The sequence below is a fragment of the Mandrillus leucophaeus genome, unplaced genomic scaffold (assembly GCF_000951045.1).
Source record: "Mandrillus leucophaeus isolate KB7577 unplaced genomic scaffold, Mleu.le_1.0 Scaffold6, whole genome shotgun sequence".
NCBI classification, from domain to species: Eukaryota; Metazoa; Chordata; class Mammalia; order Primates; family Cercopithecidae; genus Mandrillus; species Mandrillus leucophaeus.
Window position 1 is genome coordinate 4,759,505 of NW_012106474.1, and position 22,489 is coordinate 4,781,993.

The 22,489-nt window shown below is 39.2% G+C and overlaps 1 protein-coding gene across 1 annotated transcript in view; it reads right to left on the minus strand.

Moving 5' to 3' along the window:
- FGFR1OP (FGFR1 oncogene partner) overlaps positions 1-22,237 on the minus strand; it is a 43,201-nt gene extending 20,964 nt beyond the window's left edge. Inside the window, exons 1-6 of the mRNA XM_011999628.1 lie at positions 22,184-22,237; positions 18,023-18,077; positions 17,461-17,549; positions 16,880-17,017; positions 10,758-10,838; positions 8,073-8,132 (exon numbers count right to left, since the gene is read on the minus strand). The gene's annotated coding sequence lies outside the window, so the exon portion shown is untranslated. The remainder of the gene's footprint in view (positions 1-8,072; positions 8,133-10,757; positions 10,839-16,879; positions 17,018-17,460; positions 17,550-18,022; positions 18,078-22,183) is intronic.
- Positions 22,238-22,489: the final 252 nt, after the last annotated feature.

Here is a 22,489-nt window from a genome sequence, read left to right on the forward strand (position 1 = left end):
CACTATGTCACCCAGGCTGGTCTTAAAACTCCTGGGCTCAAGCAATCCTCCTGCCTCAGTCTCCCAAGTAGCTGAGTTTATGAGATTACAGGCACCAACTATAACCAGTCTTATAAATTTTTTTTTTTTTTTTTTTTTTTTTGAGACAGAGTCTCGCTCTGTCACCCAGGCTAGAGTACAGTGGGGCGATCTGGGCTAAATGCGCTAACTGCAACCTCTGCCTGCCATGTTCAAGCAATTCTCCTGCCTCAGCCTCCTAAGTAGCTGGGATTTCAGGCGTGTGCTACTACGCTCGGCTAATTTTTGTATTTTTAGTAGAAATGGGGTTTCAGCGTGTTGGCCCGGTTGGTCTCGAACTCCTGACCTCAAGTGATTCACTCGCCTTGGCCTCCCAAAGTGCTGGGATTATAGGTATGAGCCGTGAGCCACCGTGCCCGGCCCATATAATCTTAAGTAAATTAATTTCCTAGGCATGAGTTTCCTCAAGAATTGAACTAGATTCGTATTTTTCAGACCAAATTATATCTAGGAGTTAAGAAAGAAGGGATGGATGGCGGAGAAAGAATTAAAGAGTAGTAACTACTGAAGCATGGTGACCAAAGTTTGGGTTAGACATCATCAAACAAGATGCTCTTGAAGGATGGTTTCACTTTTCATATGGGTACAATAGAATGCATTATGCATGTCTTATGATATACGTTTACATCTTTACACCAGGTAGAGGTCTTGACTAGTTGACAGTAGGCAAGATACATGCTGTGAAAATTTAGTGCCTTCTAGAGAGCTATACATTCCATTTTATTAATATAAATTAATGATTATAAAGAGATGTCTGAAAAAATAAATACCAAGTTATAATTTTAGACAACATATTTTCAAAGAGGCAGAAACTTTCAAAAATTTCCTAACAACTTACTTGACGTTTTCCTGGTATTATCAAATATCGAAAAGTATGTAATTCACACCAGTTGTAATTTCTGATTTTTACATTAATAATGGATTTATTTAAAAGAATATGCATTTGGAAATAAATACCCTGATGTGACATTTAAACATATGGACAATGACAGAGCCTGTGGCTATGACAGATTCCCCTTCTAAACACTCATGAGAAAGTGCCAAAGAATAACTGGCATGAAAGAAACTGAAAAATGTAAATGTAAAGCAACATTATGAGAAACAATAATTATGCTGATTTCCCCAAGAATTCACACTGCCAACGTAACTTAAATCCACATAATGAACTATCTAATATCAAAGCTGAACAACTGATAGGCATCCATGATTATTTTTTGACAGGTTTGACCAATATTCCTGCTATGGACAGAAAGACCAGTTTTAGGAAGACAAGTTTTACAGAGAATTACTATATTACACAACACATACTTGTAAACATAACATAATTATTTTGTTTTAAAAATATCGTTCTCTTAATCCAGGAAGTAAAAATAAATTCTGAAACAATCTGCTTTGGAACTGCTCTCAAAATCAAGTTCTAAACCACACAGTAACATGTTACTGCTTTATAACTATGGCTCATTTTTGCCAAAAGATCATTACCCAACTAGGTTATTAATGAATTCACTAAACTTAATTCCAAATAAACTTCACTACTTAAAAAATCTACACAAAGAGGAGAAATATTTGTCATCAACACATTTTGCAGACTAAAACCAAAGTACTGAAAACGTTGAGAGTAGTTTCAATGGTTCCTCCAAGTATACAGCAGATGTATGCGTGTACACAGATGCTCAAACCACAAAAGGCCTTACCTGATAAACTGTCAAGTGAAAATATCACAAAGTTGAATATGGGCACTTCATAGACATGATGAAGTGCAAAAACACAACATCCAAAAAATGTTGGACATTCATGACCACGTGGCTGACTGGAAGCCATGGCTCAAGGTCACTGCCCGGCCCCAAGAGAGAATCGTACCACCAATTACTGTCCTGGGAAAAGATCAAAACTCAATGTATGGTATCTACTTAATGTATATCACTTTTGTACCATCATAAAGTCGAAAAAGCATAAATCAAACCGTTGTAACATTGGGGACCATCTGTATACGTATGTATACCCTGGAATCTGCTTTAAAAACCTTTATCATGAGTTAAGACGAACTTATGTTACGTACATTAACTTCAGTTACTTGAGTTTTATATCACCTGGATTTAGCTAAGTTGAAGATTCAAAATGAAGCTAAATAACTAAGGTTAAGTATTGTTTAAAAAACAAGAAATAACGATTTAAAAAATACAAGGCCAGGCATGGCGGCTCACACCTGTAATCCCAGCACTTTGGGAGGCCGAGGCGGGCACGAGGTCAACAGATTGAGACCATCCTGGCCAACATGGTGAAACCCCGTCTCTACTAAAAATACAAAAAAAAAAAAAAAATTAGCTGGGCATGGTGGCACACACCTGTAGTCCCAGCTACTCAGGAGGCTGAGGCAGGAGAATCGCTTGAACCCAGGAGGCGGAGGCTGCAGTGAGCCGAGATCACACCACTGCACTCCATCCTGGTGACAGAGTGAGACTCCATCTCAAAAAAATAAATCAATAAAAATAAATAAATAAATAAAAAGTATATACACTGGCTGGGCCCGGTGGCTCATGCCTGTAGTCCCAGCACTTTAGGAGGCTGAGGTAGGCAGATCACAAGGTCAGGAAATCCGAAACCATCCTGGCCAACACAGTGAAACCCCGTCTCTACTAAAAATACAAAAATTAGCTGGGTGTCGTGGAACCTGCTGTAATCCCAGCTACTCAGGAAGCTGAGGCAGGAGAATCGCTTGAACCAGGAAGTTGGAGGTTGCAGTGAGCCGCGATTGCACCACTGCACTGCAGCCTGGCAACAGAGAGAGAATCCATCTCAAACACACACACACACACACACACACACACACACACACACAATCATGGCAATGCCTTAGAATTCATTCTCTGGACAAGCACAGAAGTTATGGGTCAAACTGTATCCCACAAATGAAATACGTTGAAACCCCTAACTCCCAGTACTTCAGACTGTGACCTTATTTGGAAAGTGTCACTGCAGATGTATTTAGTTAAGATGAGCCCATTCAGGAGTAGGGTGGGCCTAGGTCCTAACCCAATGACTGCTATCCTTGTTAGGGGGAAGAGACACAGAGAAACACAGGGAGAAGTCCATGTGAAGATGGAGGCAAAGACTGCAGTAATCCATCTACAAGCCAAACAGCATGTGAGTCTAGCAGCCACCAGAGCTAGAACAGGAGCCACGCCCCTCCTGGCACCTTGATTTCACATTTTTAAGCCTCTAGAACTGTGACACAATACATGTGTTGTTTCAAGCCACCCAATATTGGTACTTATATTACATCAGCCCTAGGAAACAAATCAACTTATTTATAACAAAAAACTAAAACAAGTTTTGTCTTTTCATAAAAGTGAAGGACCTATTGCACAGCACTACAACGGTCATTAAGTTCTCTTAGCTGGAGCTCAAGACTAATAATAAGCACTATGGGAAATTACAGTGCAGCCATAAGAAAGCTTTAGTATACATTTAAATTACCCAACAGTACACTCATATAATAAAGAAGCCAATCATTTCTGGACTAACAAAAAGGCAGCACTACAGAAGTTTCACAGTGAAAAACCTTAATTTTTCAGTAGTCAAAAACTGAATCGTATCACCAGACTGTCTTAAGAACCTGAAAAAAAAAAAAAAAAGAATTTTTTCCAAACAGTTCATGTAGGAGAAACATCAGTCAAATAAACACTATGGTGTTGCAAAAGTATTCAAAGAATTCATGCAATACAGTTGTCCCTCAGTACCCAGGACCCCTGCAGACACCAAAGTCTGAGGATGCTCAAGTCCCTCATATAAAATGCTATAGTATTTGCATATAGCCTACACACATCCTCCCATATGCTTTAAATCATCTCTAGATTACTTGTAATACCTAATAAATGTAATGTTATGTAGACAGTTGTATACCATTATTTTAAAATTTGTATTATTATTGGCCAGGTGTGGGGCCTCACACCTGTAATCCCAGCACTTTGGGAGGCCAGGGCAGGTGGATCACGAGGTCAGGAGATCGAGACCATCCTGGCTAACACAATGAAATCCCATCTCTACTAAAAATACAAAAAATTAGCCGGGCGTGGTGGCAGGTGCCTGTAGTCCCAGCTACTCCGGAGGCTGAGGTAGGAGAATGGCGTGAACCCAGGAGACAGAGCTGGCAGCCAGCCGAGATCATGCCACTGCCCTCCAGTCTGGGCAACAGAGAGAGACTCCATCTCAAAAACAAAATAAATAAAAATAAATAAATAAATAAAATTTGTATTATTAACCATTTTCCATCTACACATGGTTGAATCTGCAGGTGTGAAAACAAAGCATGTGAAACCTGCAGATATGAGGACTGCCTGTATTTAATTCTCTTCCCCACCCATGCCTCTGTCCCCCACCTTCCTCCCTGCCAACGACAGTTTCTGATCCATGACTTACTAATGAATTATTTAGAGAAGTAATTTTACTACAGTTCTAACAGACATATATTTTGAAAGTTTAATTTGCTCACCTAGAAAAGTAAATACTGTAAAATTCCAGGACCACAAAACAAACCTTTCTAAAAACTCAACTGCTTCTAGAGAAACTCTATCCTTTCCATCTATAAACAATCTGTAATTCCTACAGATCACAATAGAACCATGATTTTCTAGCTTTAGGAGTCAGATTTAAAGACGACCCTATAAATAGTTTTTCTACTTTCTACATCCTCAGCCCTCCCACCCTACCCAACCAGCAGCTCATGGAGTTCAGTTAACAAGTGGTGCCAAGATGTCAAGTCTAGAATCTCGAATGGTTAGGATTACAGAGCTGACCAGGCAGAAACGGAAGGGCTAAGTGTGGGAACATTCATGTATCCAAGAATCCATTCATTCAGGATGGTGTGGGAGTGTGATAGGGAATGATAACATCTGGTTTGGAAAATCCTGAGGTTGAGTGCCAAAGATACAAAAACATATGCCCCAAAACCTACATGTGATGTGAAAAAGCATCTCAATACATATGAGTTTTAAAACACCTGAAAACTGGGCCAGGCACGGTGGCTCATGCCTGTAATCCCAGCACTTTGGGAGGCTGAGGCAGGAGCATCACTTGAGACCCACAGTTGAGGATCAGAATGCGCAACCAGAGCAAGACCCCTGCCTCTACATAAAAACATTTTTAAAAAAATTAGCCAGGTGTGCTGGCATGCACCTGTTGTCCTAGCTACCCAAGAGGCTAAAGTGGGCACTTGACCTCAGGAGGACAAGACTGTGGTGAGCCATGATCACATCAATGCACTCCAGCCTAGGCAACAGAGTGAGACCTTGTCTCTAAAAAGAAAAAGACACCTGAAAACTATTTGTCAGAAGAAAGGATGATCTTCCATATTACATTTAGTATAATGATAAAGAGCAACTAATTCTAAATATTAAAAACAAAAAAATATAAATCTTACTCAACATTTCCAAATGGTAAAAATCTAAGCTAGTAGGGCCTATCAAAAGTCTGTTATAATTTTCTGATACTTTTTTTTTTTTTCAAACAATTAGGATGTTTGGTACAACTAAATGGTATACAATGAGATAAATTATCACAGATGATACTTTGGAAGTCAACAAGTGTTAATATATATTTCAAAATTATTAATTCATTTAAAAATTGCCCTCCCATTTCATATTTATACTCCTTATATGCCAAATCTTTTATCTGTAACCTTTATTTTTATCTTTATTGTCTCTCAGCAACAACAAAAATAAGAACTTCAGTTTTGCCCAAGTTACATCAGTTCAAAAACCCTACAAATCAATTCTAACTGTACATATTAATGATTTTTTAAAGTTTATTTATCATATGAATATAGCTTCCCTGAAGAAAGTGCCCAGGGTCTCTGAATGAACCACTAGTACTTGCCCCCTCCTGCATTCGAAAGCAACTGGACACATGCGACACTCCTGATCAGTGCTCCAGAGTTCCGGGAGCAGCGGTACCCTTGGCCTTCCTGCATTGCATGCCCAGTTCACGAATGCAGGACAGGCGGGGCTCCCACAATGGCTTTGCACACCTTGGGAGGCGCCACTCACCTACCATGTGGATGGCTCCATCTGGAGTCTTGCTGTGTACAGCCTCAACCACATGCAACATAGCATCTGGATAATTAAGATGTTGAGAATGTTAAGGCTGCTAGGAACTTACTGCATGCACAAGGCAAAGCAGAAAGGCAGGGGAACAAAGAGCTAAGGGCTTACCCATATAAGTAAGGCTGGCAATAGGCTACACAGGCTACAATACAGACTTCTCACAAGGCAGTTCAGAAACCAGATCAGAAATGTACAGGGAGAAAGATTTCCAAGTAATTGAGGAAGCATCCTGGCCTTCAGGAACGTAACAATGAAATAGAAGAGACCCAAATTACAGACTAAATCCTGGGATATGGGCCCATCTAGGTTCTTCAGTCCCCTCTCAAGTCAGGGCACACACTACACTCTGCCCAAAATACAGCAAAAGCAAAAGTCTGGCCCATCACAGTTATATCACATCACACAAAGTGAAAACCACATCTCTTAATACGCCTAGGCTCTATGTATAAACTTCTTGAAAATGTTTAAGTTGTTTAAAACCCACAACAGCAATAAGATTATAAACGCTTAATACTATAAAATATGCTTTTAAATTTTAGAAAAGTCCAAGAAATTGATTTTTAAAATCTATTAAGAAGTTTTATATCTTACTTAAGATATGTCTCATCTCTCCAATTAAACTATAAACTCCTTAAGTGAGAACTGTTACATGTGTTGCCCAAAGCACTGACACACAATAACTTTCACTATGTAAATATTAAAAAAAAAAACCAACTTAATCATTATTTTAGAGCATCTTCTTGTTTAATAACGCATAAAGAACAGTGTGAACAAAGAGAATACAATAGTAGGAATTTACCTTTGAAACTATTAGAACTAAAGCCAGCTAACACAACAGGTGGAATTTTTAAAAAGCTTTAATTTTGAAGATTTTCAACTTAGTGAAAATATCTATACATAACCGAAGTTCAACATAGGACTAATGAATCTCACAGAACTAAAAATTAAACATTTTGTCTTATCCTAAGTAGATGTAAAAACTGTACTGATAATGTTTCTAAAACTTCTAATATTTAAATTTCATAAGCAGCTAATCTACCAGATTAGTCAATTTTTGCGATCTTTAGGGGAGGAGGAAAAAGCAGCCAAGGCCTTGGTGGTATGCAGCACTGGCCCCCAGCAGTCTACTGTGAGCAGGGGCCCTGAATAAAGGGTCACGAAAGTGCAATTGTCTGAAAAATGACAGAACACAAAAATGTCTTGGAGGAAATAAGTTTAATTTTTAATTTATCAATGAGAACTTATCCAAAAAATAGTTTGATGTTCTATTTTCCTCAGATAAAAATCAATGTTAAAAATATGTGTTTAATCATCCATTCAAAAGAAAAATCCATATTTTCAACTCTTTTTTAATTGCCAACAAAACAGGAATTTTCAAAGTAAAACTGAGAGCATGGTTTGAAGATTCGACAGTATGATTTTCACCTGGATAAAAGCTGACAGTGAAATTTACTTTTTATTTCATGCCATCCTTACTGTTTTGTGTTTTTAGACAGAGTCTCACTCTGTCACCCATGCTAGAGTGCAATGGCACGATTTCAGCTCACTGCAACCTCGCTTCCTAGGTTAAAGCGATTCCCCTGCCTCAGCCTTCCGAGTAGCTGGGATTACAGGCATGTGCCACCACCACCGGCTAATTTTTGTATTTTAGTAGAGGCGGGGTTTCACCAAGTTGGCCAGGATGGTCTCGAACTCCTGACCTTAAGTGATCCGCCCGCCTTGGCCTCCCAAAGTGCTGGGATTACAGGCGTTAGCCACCGTGCCCAGCCTCAAGTGACATTTCATAAGAAAACTGAGAACCCAACCTGACAGGAGCCCAGCACTCCAGGAGGCCCCAGAGTTGAGACCTGATGCCCACAGGCTGCTTTTCTCCTCTGCCCTCATGAGTGTTACCTTGTCACCAGCCTTCTGCCCGCTTGTCTTCTTCTTACCTTGTCCTTTATACCTTGGTATCTGAGCATGAGAATAAAATGAGATTTTACCACAAAATAGAAATCTTTAAAAATAAATTAACTCATTACCAAACAAAGATGCCTATTGAAAAATGTCTCAGAAGTGCAACATCTAGTGAATATGTTCTGTGAGGCCTGCTTTTTTGGTCCTTTCTTAACTCTATTCCTAAAGTGATCTACCTCATGTTTACTGTTTCCAATAGTTACTAGGTCAAACACAGATACTGTAGCCTCCACCTGCTCAGCTTCTACTGGGTGGAGAATCACCTCTTTCATGCTACATTTTAGCAGCATACTAAATAAGCCTCACTTGAGTTCCTAGGAAACTTCCTTGAAGACTTGTCCTGACCTCATCTGATCTTTCTCAGGAGCACACAAAGCTGGTTCCTAAAGGTTGGGTGGACGCTACTCTTGGAGAGTTTCTAGCATTCCCCATGGGCCCTCAAGGCTGATTAGGTGCCAGTAGGAGGTAGCTAGCAAGAAGAGGGTAGGGAAAGTACTGGATCCCAAATCCAGGTCCTTTAGTACTACAGAAATTGCATTTTACATGTCAAAATAAGGGTTTATCTTTGAACAGACGCAACCCTACACAAGGACTATCTAGGGTGTTTCTGAAGAGGGTTTATGAGGCCAACTGAGAAATGGGGACTCAACTAGAACAACGGGATGGCAGCAGGAGAAGCAGAGACAGCTGTTAGGACAAACGCTGTTCTCTAAAGCAGCCTCAGGACAGTCCCCACTTCTCTGGAAAAACTCACAGCATCATTTCCTGACTGACCTAAAACACTGAGATTCTCATTTTAATTCTTAGATCTTAAAATGTATGTAGAGAGAATAAGAGTACGTAAAACAGACTTTAATATTTTACCCAGAAGACATACCCTATATGTAGAAGGTTAGGATTGCTAATTTGCTTTAAACACAGTAATAATTTGCTAAAAAGAGCTTCCAAATAGTCAAATGCTATAGGTACTGATAAGTATTTTGGAATATTCATTAATTTTAATTTTTCTAAAGCCAGATATTTTCATGAAAAGTAAAGCTTACTTACATAGGCTGTTTTATTTGCAATTAATTTAAAGAAATTTTAAAAACTTACTCATGACCTTATTCTGTCTTTGGGGTTATAGCTTCCTGAGTATTTAGGAAAAAAAAAATTTTTAAAAATGCCTTCCCTACACAAACTAGAAATCTCAGAAGGAGCAACTATGAACAATACAATAGTTGTTCCCTTGGTTAGAAATAAAGTATAAAATTCCTTTAGTTTTCCAAACTTAAATAAAAGGAGCAACAACATCAAAGAACAAGCGAAAAATAACAGCAATCGTTCAGCAATGTTCTGTGCCTAGACATTTAAAAAAGAAAGGAATCTTGTAGTATAATCACTACGTTCTGGAATTTCATCTATTTAAAAAGATGCAACTATATCTGAGAGTTGATCCACCACCATAAACCCACATGGGGGCCTCATCTTTTGGAATGGATTCCACAGCATCACTCTGTTCTTATGGGATGAAAATCAAAGGGAAAGTCAAAGAATACAAACCTGACCTGTCATGGACTGCAGGTTTGTGTAGTCCACAAACTGCTAGCTCCTATGTTGAAATCCTAACCCTCGATGTGATGGTATCAGAAGGTGGAGCCTTTGAGGGGTGAGCAGATCATGAGGGTGAAGCCTTTGTGAATGGGATTAGGGCCTTGACCCCAGAGAGCTCTCTCACCCTCTTTCCACCACATGAGGACACAACGAGAAGGCAGCTCTCTGCAACCTAGAAGAGGGACCTCACCAGACCTAACCACAGTGATGCCGTGATCTTGGACTTCCAGCCTCCAGAACTGTGAGAAAAAATGTGTTGTTTGTAAGCTGCCCAATCTACGGTACTTGGCAGCCTGAACAGACTAAGACAGACCCAAACCTATCCTTTGATAAGACCGCCTGGGACTACCAATTCAAGCTATACTCTTGAGAAAACAAATTTCCTGACAATCATCTTTCTATCCATTCCTACATATCCTGGATCTTAAATTCAAAGTGTACAGCTCATTTTTTTCTTTATGCTTAACCTCTGAAATCAAGTCTTACTTTTAACAACTCATAAACACACAGACAGATGCACACATGCATACACACATAAATGTAACCAAAGTACATACATTTTCTTAGAAATTCTATCAAAACAGCCCATGTATATTAAAAACCATCATGATTTACAATTCTGAATCTCATCACCCATCTAGAAGTCTAAAATATTCATTCAATATTATATCCTGTAATACATATTCCTAGCTTAATATTCTCAAGCTAGGAATTTATAAATGAAAAGTAAGTAAATCCCCTTGTTAATAGGAGAAAAATGTCCAAAGTACCAAATAAATCCAAATATTCTGATTCTGTTACTTACCAGCACATTCCTTTCTATGATACAAATGTCAAACCACCACCAACAAAGCCAAAAAAAAAATTTTTTTAAATGTATACTTAATGGAAAAAAAGCATCTTCAAGAAACTAAAGAGCCCATGTGTTATAAAACAATACAACTTGTAACAAGAAAGACTAGAGAGAGAAGAGCAGAGCCCTCTGGAGTGGAGTCCAGACATGACTTCTGGCTTCTGCAGCTCACTCACCTTACTTGGTGTTGTCTGTGCACTTGTTTTTCCCTCTGGTGACTTTGGTGGAGGATGTACATCAGATAGATCTAGTGCACCCTAAAATATTTTAGTTTAAAATTAAAATACATTTAAAAATAAAACACGAATATACCAACTACACTCCAATAGAATTTTAGCATTTAGAAATACTATACAATGTTGGTATTTTATTTCTTCTTTATTAAAGTAACCATTCTTTTTAGATTTTCCTCTAATTTTACCCCCTCAAAAACCTTCTACATATCCCTAGATTCTAATTACCTGCAAAATGTTTCATTCATTCACTTTGAACAGGATACTGTCTCCACTGAAATCTGTCCCAGGTCTACCATTCCAGCATCTACTTCCTCACTTCCCTTCTCCCTATTCTCCAGACAAATAATATCCTGTAATTCTCTAAGATCTACTTTTTGCCCTCCTTGAATTTGTTTCCCTACTTCATTTTATCTCAAAAAAAAATACTAAACAACAATTTTCATTAAAAATACTTTACCCCTTCAAATAGTAGTACACTCTTCCACTTTTCTACTTCCACACCTGTTCTAGCCCGGCTTCCACAGGAGTCATCTGTGTCTGCTGCCCAGTGCCCTGTCACCACAGGGTTCTGAGCACTGTGGTTAACGCAAAGGAGGAGGTTTTTAAAATGTTTCTTAAATGAAAATCACTTCCTACAATTCATCCACTACCAGCACAAGCTCTATGACACTGTGTACATATTAACTATTGGCTGTTTGTTACAAAAATCCTTTTATGACTGACAGTAACTTTTTAAATAGGAAAATGTGCTGCTCTTCATAACTTCAGTTCTCCCTCTTCAGTCCCACTATTTCTGGTGGTGATACTATCTTCTTCTAGGCTAAAATCCTTAAACTGGCCTTTGAGAGCTTTTCTTTTCTCATATTGCCTTCTATGACCCTGCCCCATGCCAAAATATTAGTTTACCAAGTCTTGTTGATTCTTAAAAGGTCATCTTAATCTATTCATTTCTTTTTCTTTCTTTCTTAATCTTTCTTTTTTTTTTGAAACAGGGTCTCAGTCACCCAGGCTGGAATGCAGTGGTGAATCTCGGCTCACTGCAATCTCCGCCTCCCAGATTCAAGTGGTCCTCCCACCTCAGCCTCTCAAGTAGCTGGGATTACAGGAATGCATCACCACATCCGACTTTTTTTTTTTTTTTTTTTTTGAGACGGAATTTCATTCTTGTTGCCCAGGTTAGAGTGCAATGGTGAGATCTTGGCTCACTGCAACCTCTGACTGCCAGGTTCAAGCGATTCTCTTGCCTCAGCCTCCCGAGTACCATGCCCAGCTAATTTCTTGTTTTATTTATTTATTTATTTATTTATTTATTTATTTATTTATTTATTTTGAGACAGTCTTGCTCTGTGGAGTGCAGTGGCGTGATCTCGGCTCACCACAACCTCCACCTCCCAGGTTCACGCAATTCTCCTGCCTCGTCCTCCCGAGGAGCTGGGACTACAGGTGCACGCCACCATGCCCAGCTAATTTCTGTATTTTTAGTAGAGACAGGGTTTCACTATGTTGGCCAGTCTGATCTCAAATGATCTGCCCGCCTCAGCCTCCCAAAGTGGGATTACAGGTGTGAGCCATCACACCTGGCCAATTTTTTTTGGATATTAGCAGAGATGGAGTTCCACCACGTTGGCCAGGCTGGTCTCGAACTCCTGAACCAGGTGATCCACCCGTCTTGTCCTCCCAAAGCGCTGGGATTACAGGCATGAGCCACCGTGCCTGACATTAATTTTTATATTTTTAATAGAGACAGGGTTTCGCCATGTTGGCCAGGCTGGTCTCAAACTCCCGGCCTCAAGTGATTCGCCTGCGTCAGCCTCCCAAAGTACTGGAATTACAGGTGTGAGCCACCATGCCCAGCCTATATGTCCACTTATTTCTATTCTTACTGCTACCATTCTTGTCTAGATTTGCCTTCTTACGTGTTTCACCTCCTTCTAGTCTGCTAACTTCTCCATATTTTACCAATCCAACCTCTACAAATCTTCCAAATGGGTATTCCTGTTCAAATTTTCAAAGGCTTCCACTGACTGTGAACAGTATGTTAAAAATCACTATGCCGGCTGGGCGTGGTGGCTCACGCCTGTAATCCCAACACTTTGGGAAGCCAAGGCGGGCAGATCACATGGTCAGGAGATTGAGACCATCCTGGCTAACACAGTGAAACCCCGTCTCTACTAAAAATACATAAAAAAAAAATTAGCCAGGTTTGATGGTGGCCGCCTATAGTCCCAGCTACTCAGGAGGCTGAGGCAGGAGAATGTCATGAACCTGGGAGGTGGAGCTGGCAGTGAGACGAGATCGCGCCGCTGCACTCCAGCCTGGGCAACAGAGCGAGACTCCGTCTCAAAAGAGAAAAAAAAAAAGGCATAAGGCTAGAAAGAAAGGTTAAGGCCACATCACACAGAACATTTCATAAGGGCTGAAGAATCTGGGACTCCTGAGTCGGCAGCGCACAGCCACTACAATCGCACAGAAGAAAGGAACAGAGGAAGGGCTGAAGTTTAAAAATAATTCTGCAACAGTGAATGACAGGCTGAAAGCATGAGAACCTTTAGGAAGAAATGATCCTGGACAGACATAAGGACCTACATGGTAGAGGTGCTGAAGGAGATGAAAATGATCCGAGGGGCTCAGAAAACAAGAAAGGGCTTTAATTACCTACGGCTGGGGAGCATCCAATACAATCAAACCAAAGTCACATTAAAGCGGGTGGGGCACAGCAACCTAATTCTGGAGGTGGTTTAAATGCAGTTGTGGTAAAAAATCAGTAATTTAGTTCAGTGAACTTAACCTATAGCTAGTTTTCTATAGCCAAAGTCAAAAGCTAATAAAAGCTCTAATTTTTTATTTCATTATAAATGACAGGTTTTCTTCCAAAGTAATAGAAAACACTAATAAATAATGAAGAGCCAAAACATACATCTTTGAGGTCTCTATTTTAAATATTTTATCTATTTGTTTATATACATACACACAAACTATTAAAATTAAATACCCAGATATTAGGAAGGGAAAACTAGCAAAAAATGGAGATGAGATGCCCAACTTAGTGGTTCAGCAACTTGGGGGAGTAAAACAACTACCTTTTGAGGATACAGAATTCCTATCCTGGGTCTATTTGACAGAATCACAGCTACAAAAAAGTCAAGGCAAACTTCAGGGGAGGCCTCAAATCCACGAGTCAGAATGGAGTACTGAAGAACAGCGATTCTGTGTCCATTTTCACATCACACCCACTACACAGGAATGCTACTGGGTGTCATTTTCAGGTACACATCTTATCCAGCAGAGAAGAGAAAGCCCTCCAGCAATTACTCTTTCTTCCACAGCCTGTTACCAAAGCTACCGGGTGCAAGGTGGAGAGTGAATCCTTCCTGACAGAATAACTGAATCTAGAGCACATGTGAAAGTCGGCTCCTTGGGATGAAACCAAGGAGTCATAGGAATAGAATCAATGAAAACAGAGAAGTGAGCAGGAAGAACTGGAAGAGGGTTATTTGCAGGGAGTAAGGTGGGATTTGTTTTTGTCTTTATGTTTTTACTTTTTTAGAGGTAAAGAGAAGAAAGTAAGTTTTTCCACACAGGATTCGAATGTACTATTGGGTTATCCAGGGAGGTATGTTTTGTGAAGAGCTGGAAATTCTAGTTTGGAGCTCGGATAAAGGACTGAGCTGGACTTAGGCAGACTACACCGAACTTAAACAGTCATCCATACAATAACAAGAAACAGTAATACTAATACAGTCATCCCTCAGTATCCACAGGGGATTGGTTGTAGGACTCCACTGTGGACACCAAAATCCAAGGATGCTCAAGTCCCTTATGTGAAATGACATATTTGCATATAACTTATGTACTTCAAATCATGTCTAAATAACTTATATCTACTACAATGTAAATGCTATAAAAATAGTTTTATACTAGATTTGCATTCTTTTGTTGTATTGTATCCAAACATTTTTCTGTGAGATGGAGTCTCGCTCTGTCGCCAGGCTGCAGTGCAGTGGCACGACCTCGGCTCACTGCAACCTCCACCTCCTGGGTTCAAGCAATTCTGCCTCAGCCTCCCAAGTAGCTGGGACTACAGGCGCACAACATCGTGCCCAGCTAATTTTTCTATTTTTAGTAGAGACGGGGTCTCACCATGTTGGCCAGGATGGTCTCCATCTCTTGACGTCATAATTCGCCTGCCTTGGCCTCCCAAAGTGCTGGGATTACAGGCATGAGCCACCGCGCTCAGCCAATCCAAATATTTTCAATTCGCAGTTAATTGAATCCACTGATGCCTACTATAATGACACACAGAGTCCTCCGTGCCAAGCACTGTGCTCAAAGCTTCACACATCTTGCTTCCTCAGACCCCCTCCAGACCTGTAGGCACGATACTTCTGTGATCTCCGTGTTGCAGATAAGGAACCTGGGCACACGGAGGCTGAGTGACTGCAGGCTCACACAGCTAGAATGTAGCAGAGCTGGGGTTTCACCCAAGTAACCTGGTTCCAGAGTCCATGCTAGTGGTATGTTAAGGAAGAAAGATCAATCTAGACACAAAAATGTGCATAAACACCACTGCAATGAGGTGAGCCAAAGCACAACTACTAAACAGAAAAGAAAATGAAAGGCCAGTTAGAAAGAGAAGAGAGTTCTTCAGGGGCACAGAAGCCAAGTGGGGAGAGCCAACAGAGGTCATCAAGACCTACAGATTGCTGGCCCCAGGAGACTGGGTTCTTTAGTTTGTTTTTGATTGCCTAGTCCCAGCACAGTATCTATCAAATAAGCACACAATAAAAGCTTGCTGAATATTGATAAATGAAGGAATGAAATTATATGCACAAGCTGAAGTGACACCTTGTGCTCTGGGCGAGCCGCCTCACTCCCAGCCAGCCCGGGATCTGGCTATGCTCTCCTGCTCCCACACTTGGCTGGCACTGTTCCAACTTCTCGGAACACCCTTCCCAATCCTCGCCCCACAACTGACATCCTACTCTCACTTTAAAATTGACTTCAATAAAATTTTGGCATGTGACAATTGCTTCCTCCTCTAAACTATTCATAATATGTTTGCAAATAATGTGTTAAATGACAATTCCTCCATAATCTTAAACTGTTATTTAAATGTTAACTTCCTTATCTGAGCACATTTTATGTTAAATAGCTTTGCGCTCTTCAGAGACATAGAAGTTTCTTATATTTTATCTTATGGTACCCACGAAGTCTATTTACCATGCCTTATATATATTAGTACTCAGGCAAGCTTTATCAATTTTCAAAAATTCTAATAGAAAGTATCCTCTGAGATTCACCAAAGAAAATAAGTAGGAAACCTATATAGCCCTCCACATTCTTACCTATAAATTGGACTAAAAGATCACATTTAATCAAATATCTGTAACAGTTACAGATGTTACCTATATCTATAAAACAGAGTATCTTTATGTAAAATTAATGTATGAAAATAAAAATTAGATCATTAATCTCATTAGCACGATTTCTAAAAAAAAGGTTGAGTATGAAAAGTACTACTAATCAAAAAAGTATAAGTTTGAACTGTTTCTAAACAGTTTAAAGCAAAATCAACAGCTTAGTTTTAAGCTTAAAGAGGCCTTTAAGTCCAAAAATTAACTATCCTATAAATCAGCCCTTTTATATTTAACTAAGATGTTTTAATAAAAATAACAGCAAGTTGAGTGCTTCTGTTGGCTTATGCAGAGAAGTCTCAGAACACTGAGGTAGGGCCTGGTAGAGCCCACTTCATACACAGTATGAAATGAATGGAGGATCAAGCGAGGCAACGAGGAGTTGGGATTTGTTCCAGACAGTTTAGCTCATGACCCAACACTCCTGAGGATCAAAAACCAGAACAGATGTGCCACAGAATCAAGAGTCAGCACATTCCTAATTTTCATTAAAATTTGCATTGATACAATCTGAATGCATTTCATTTCGTTTTTAAGGAATATCTTCCAGTATGAAAACCTTAATTTACCATATATGCACTAATCTGCATTGCTAAACTAAGGAGCCAATAATTAAAATAGAAAAAGATAACACAGAATTCTACTTACTTCCCCAGTGGTTGGCCCTTTTTCTTTCTGTTGACAGCGCCTGATCACTTCTAATAATAAGGGTCCACCCACAGTACCTTCTGCTTCAATTATACCTAAATCTCGAGCTAAATTCTCTCGACCTTCGAGACCTTGCAGCTAGAAAAGATGCAAGTGCACAAAAAAATAGCATAAGTTATTTTAAGAGTAAAGAAAATATTTTCAGAGTTTAAATACATCTTTAAACTCAGAGACCGTCTTACTAATGAATGAAATGTCTATTTTAAAAAATTATGCCTATTTCTTTTACAGAGCCTCTACTTTCAAAGTTTTCATTAACAGGTGCAATCTAACATCGTATCAAAATTAACCCTACAGTAACACTTTTATTAGCAAGCTTTCAAGTAACACAAAGCAGCAACACTTGTGCCAGCTATCTGAAAGCTCATATGGCTTTTAAGAAAAACAGATAATCAACTACCAAAAATAATCTAAATGTAAAAAACTATCAGTTGTCAAATTCTATTAACTTTCAGCTTAATATTAACTCATTTGTATCAAAGAAGGTTTCAAAGGATAGATGTAAAAATCATTATTCTTACTGTGCTAGTTTCAGGTTGAAAAACAGCCAAAGTAAAGTCAAGGTTAAAAAACTGAAGAAATTCTGCAACAAGACTAGCCACTAAACGACCTATAAAGATCAAGAAAAAGGTAAGTAAGCAAACCTTTAAAAACCGAATTTTTTAAATTAACATTATGAAATAGATACACTAAATTAAGGAAGAAAGGTTTCTAAATTTTTTAAGTTACAAATTTCTTCTTTGAATAACATGATTAAGTAATGAAAATCTCAATCTCCTAATTTTTTCACTGGGATCATCAGTCTGTTAACTAACTGTAAGATAGTCATCTCATAGATTTCAGTGTTTCGCTTTTTAATAGTTAATATTGGCTTTTTGTAGTAAAACTGGCTTTAAGCAACATCCCAAGTATGAAAATATGTAATAGCAACACAATTGTTGTACAATGAAATATTATTTTAAAATGAAGACCTGTAAGAATTGCAGACTTAAAAAAACTCCCTGAAATTCCTGATTTCTCCCAAATGGTATCAAGATTCAAAAATTCAGAGATAGATAAACAAGAACAAGCTGAACATCTTACCGTCTTTGGTATTTAAAAACTTTTTCAGGCTCTCATTGACTAAAGGAGTTTTGTTCTGTTAAAAAAAAAAAAAAAAAAGGTTAAGTGTCCTGTGTTTACCCTAAAAACAACTACAAAATATAAAGTTTAACGTTTTCATCGATAAAATTATGGTATTACAAAATCCATTCTATAACTGTTAATTACTACAGGACTTACTTTGTGCTATTTAGTAATTTCTCAAAGTTAATATAACAAAACCATATATGATTTGTATTTACTTTTAATTTTAAATATTTTATAAACTTTTGAAAATATTTTCAAATACCTGTGTGAAATAAAATTAAATGTCAACAACTGTTTATTATTTCAAATATATGAAGTTTGATATTTTGTCATCTCAGGTATCTACCATTTATAGCATACTTATTATGAACAGGAATTTAATTATAACTTGTAATTCCCAGTTTATCCATGAAATGTGAGATGATCTTATGTGGCCCATAGGCCAACGTATTTTTGTAATTATACATTTGAATAAGTATGGAAAAAATACTTCTAGACCATCAAGGCTCTGAGTGTTGCTGAGAACAGGCTACAATAGGTGGCACATGGTAAGCTTCCTTAAGACCACATTAATTGCTGCTACAGTGGCAGCCTCATACACTGCTGATGGGAATACAAAATGGCATAATGAGTTTGGACAGCAATTTGGTTGTGTTTCTTAAAAGTCACAAATATTCCTAGCATGTGACCTAGTCACTTCACCCCTACTTATTTTCTCAAGAGAAATCACAGATCCAAGCAAAGACTTGTACATGACTGTTCACAGAAGCCTTACTTGTAATACTCAAAAACTGGAAACAGCCTAAATGTCTGTCAACAGGTAATCGCTAAACTGTCGTATCTATACACTGTATTAATGAAATGATTTATTAATACATACTACAATATGAATGAATTTCAAATGCATTATGTTGAAGAAACCAGACCAAAACAAAGAGCACATACTACATGATTCCATTTATACAATTCTTAAAAAGGTTTGGGGTGGAGGAGAGGGTTACAAAAGGGGCACAAGGAAAACTTTTGAAGGTTATGGATATGTGCAGTACCTTGATTGTGGTGATCATTTCACAGCTGCATAAATTAACTATTAAAAAAATCAAACTGTACATATTAAATACTTTAACTTTATTGTAGGTCAATTATACCTCAATAAAGTTGTTAAAATAAAAGACAAGGAGAGGAGAGCTCATAAAGGTAGTTGGTAGGCTGGTTTAGGGAATTCTAAGATATTAAGTCAACTGAAATATTTAAAGAGAATGGAGGGACAAGATCAAATGTGTACTATAAACAGCCAGTCTAGGAGCAATGTGGAAAAATGACTTCAAGGAGATGGTGAGGGACACCACAGAAAGGGAGGCTGGCACATAGGAAGGGGATAAAGCAATCTGGAAAAGAAAAAACAAGCACAAAGGAGGCAGCAGAGCACTCCCTTGGGGACACTTCAGATACACACCTGACACACACAGAGCCAGGTGATGACTGAGCAGGAAGTAAGAAGAGCAAGGCTTAAGAAACGCTTAGATTTCTTGCCAGATAAATGATGGTCCTATTAAGGGCATAATATAGTGGGCAGTTTAACATACAGGTCTGAAGCTCAGGAGAGAAATATGCATGAAAGTTACATGGCTGAAGTTACTGGATGAATAAGGTCAATCTGTGAGAGAGTACAGAATGACAACTGTGGATAAGTCTCAGTAAGGTGTACAGGAAAAAGATCATGCTAAACAAACCAAGGAGTGGTCAAAAAAAGAAAAACAGAACAGAAAAAGGTCTCAAAGGTCAAGGACGTTTTCAAGAAGGAGGAATCAAGAATGTCAATTACAGGCCTAGCGTGGTGGCTTACACCTATAATCCCAGCACTTTCGGAGTTTGAGGTGGGAGGAATGCTTGAACCAGGAGTTCGAGACCAGCCTGGGTAAAAGGAGAGACCCCATCTATACGAAAAAAATTTTTTAAAAAAACTAGCTGGGAGTGATGGTGCATGCTTGTAGTTCCAGTGACTTGGAAAGCTGAGGCAGGAGGCTGAGGTTTCAGTGAGCCATGATCGTGCCACTGCACTCCAGTCTGGGTGACAGGGTGAGACTTTGTCTCAAAAAAAGAAAAAAAAAAAAAAGAATGTCAAATGCCACAATCATCAACTAGGATAGGTAGGAACTAAAATATGCTCACAATTAGGAGACTCCTCTTGACTGCAACAAAAGAAACTACTTAGGGTGGTAGTGGTAGATTTAAGATTTTAAGGGATTGGCCGGGCGCGGTGGCTCACGCCTGTAATCCCAGCACTTTGGGAGGCTGAGGTGGGTGGATCACGAGGTCAGGAGTTCAAGACCAGCCTGGCCAAGATGGTGAAACCCCATCTCTACTAAAAATACCAAAAAAATTAGCCAGACACGATAGCAAGTGCCTGTAATCCCAGCTACTCGGGAGGCTGAGGCAGGAGAATCGCTTGAACCCCACCCAGGGGGCAGAAGTTCCAGTGAGCCAAGATTGCGCCACTGCACTCCAGCCTGGGAGACTGAGTGAGACTCTGTTTCAAAAAAAAAAAAAAAAAAAAAGATTTTAAGGGACTAAGGGCAGCCCAGGATATAATAAATGGAATAAGCATGAACATTCTTTTAAAATGCGGTTGTGCACGCCTGTAGTCCCAGCTACTCCAGAGGCTGAGGTGGAAAAATCAAGCCCAGGGAGCTGAGGCTGCAGTGAGCTATGACTGCACCACTGCACTCCCGCCTAGGCAAAGGAGTAAGACCTTGTCTCAAAAAAACCAAAGCAAAGCAAACCAAACCAGGTTGTGAAGGAAAAAAACCACAGTGGTATTAAAAGCAGAATGTAAGTAAAGGAAAACAGTTTACTCCTAATAGTTATTTAAACATGTTTTCATGCTCAAAAGAAAAGCCACCAGAAAAGGATGGGGTCAAAGACACAGTAAATAATTAAAGACTTGAAAGTATACAGAAGACAGAATGATTATTCTTAGACAGGACAGAGCCTCTTCTAAAGCAGTAAGGAAAGAGGTACAGATAAATATAGACACGGGTAAACATTTTCACAGGTGAGCAATAGATTGAGGGATAGGAGAGAAGGACATAAAGTTAGGATCTAATGGCTTCTACCTTCCCTGTGGAGGAAGCGACAAGACCAAGTATTCAGAGAGAAGGAAGCAGGGGTGACACAGAAGGCTACTGCACAGGTAGGGTGAAGAAGAGAGCTGCTGGGCCTGCTCAGGACCTAACCAGGTTGGTACCTGCCAATTTGCAACATCAGCAATCCACAAGGTTGACTGACTCTTCTCCAGGAGCACATATGTGTAAAATGGGAAGAGAGTTAGTTTGCTGGGTTAAATGATCATTGAGATGTCTTCCAGACCCCGTATGACTGTAAGGCAAGGTAATTAGGGGTCCAGACCCATAGGGTCCAGAACAAAACGCCACCAAGAGAAGACTGACGCCTGCACAGACATGGAAAGGGCAAATAACTGAAGATTTTGATGAAATTAGAGATTAGGTATACAGGTCTAACGAAGTGAGAGGGCAGGAGACTGATATGTCATAAAGCAAGAGTTTAAGACTTTGATGATGGTTCTATTCTTGTTGACAAATTCCAGAATATTTACTCAGGATGGTTGGTGGGACTCAGAAAAAGTTAAATTACCCACGTAAACATAGAGAAGTGGTTGCACTTTTAAAATAATCACTGTCTTTTTCATTGTCAAAATAATTGAGTGGTCAGATAATTTTGGGAAAAGTTGCATACTACATACCCCGTTTTCATAGGAATTAATAACATATCAGCTTATTAAAAGATCTGAGTGAACCTGCACTTAACACATTGACAATGGAACCATTTCTTCAAGAAACTCCTATGAACTTTCGTTTCAGATTTAGCATTGGTATCAGAGTTACTGCGGTACCTTAACTTTAAGATTACCCCCAAATTCAAAAACTATACGAAAAAAGAATAATTTTGGCTCTCTCTCAATAGTAATATAATCCTCAACAGTTCAAAATTATCCCTAGCTATACATTACTATAAACTATTTTTAAGACGGTTTTTAATGAACGAGAAATTAAGTATTAACGAACACAACCATGTTAAAATCTGGAAACTTCATACCTCTACTTTTTCTTGCTCCTCTAGGGCTAAAAACACAGCTGCTCGGAGTTCAGCCTTTAAAAAAAAGTTAAGGAACAAGAAATTACCATTTCAAGACAATTTTCACAACAAGCTCACATTTAGCCAGCAACAAACACAAGCAAGCCAACGAGCCGGGCGGGCAGGTGCAAAGGCCAGAAACGCCTTCCGAAACGTTCTCAGTCACACAAGCTCTGTGACCCCCAGGCTTGGGCTGGATGCGCTGCTTTCCCGCCGCGGATCATGCCCGAGTCTGAGGAAGAGACGCTGGGGCCGCGCTCCAGGGCC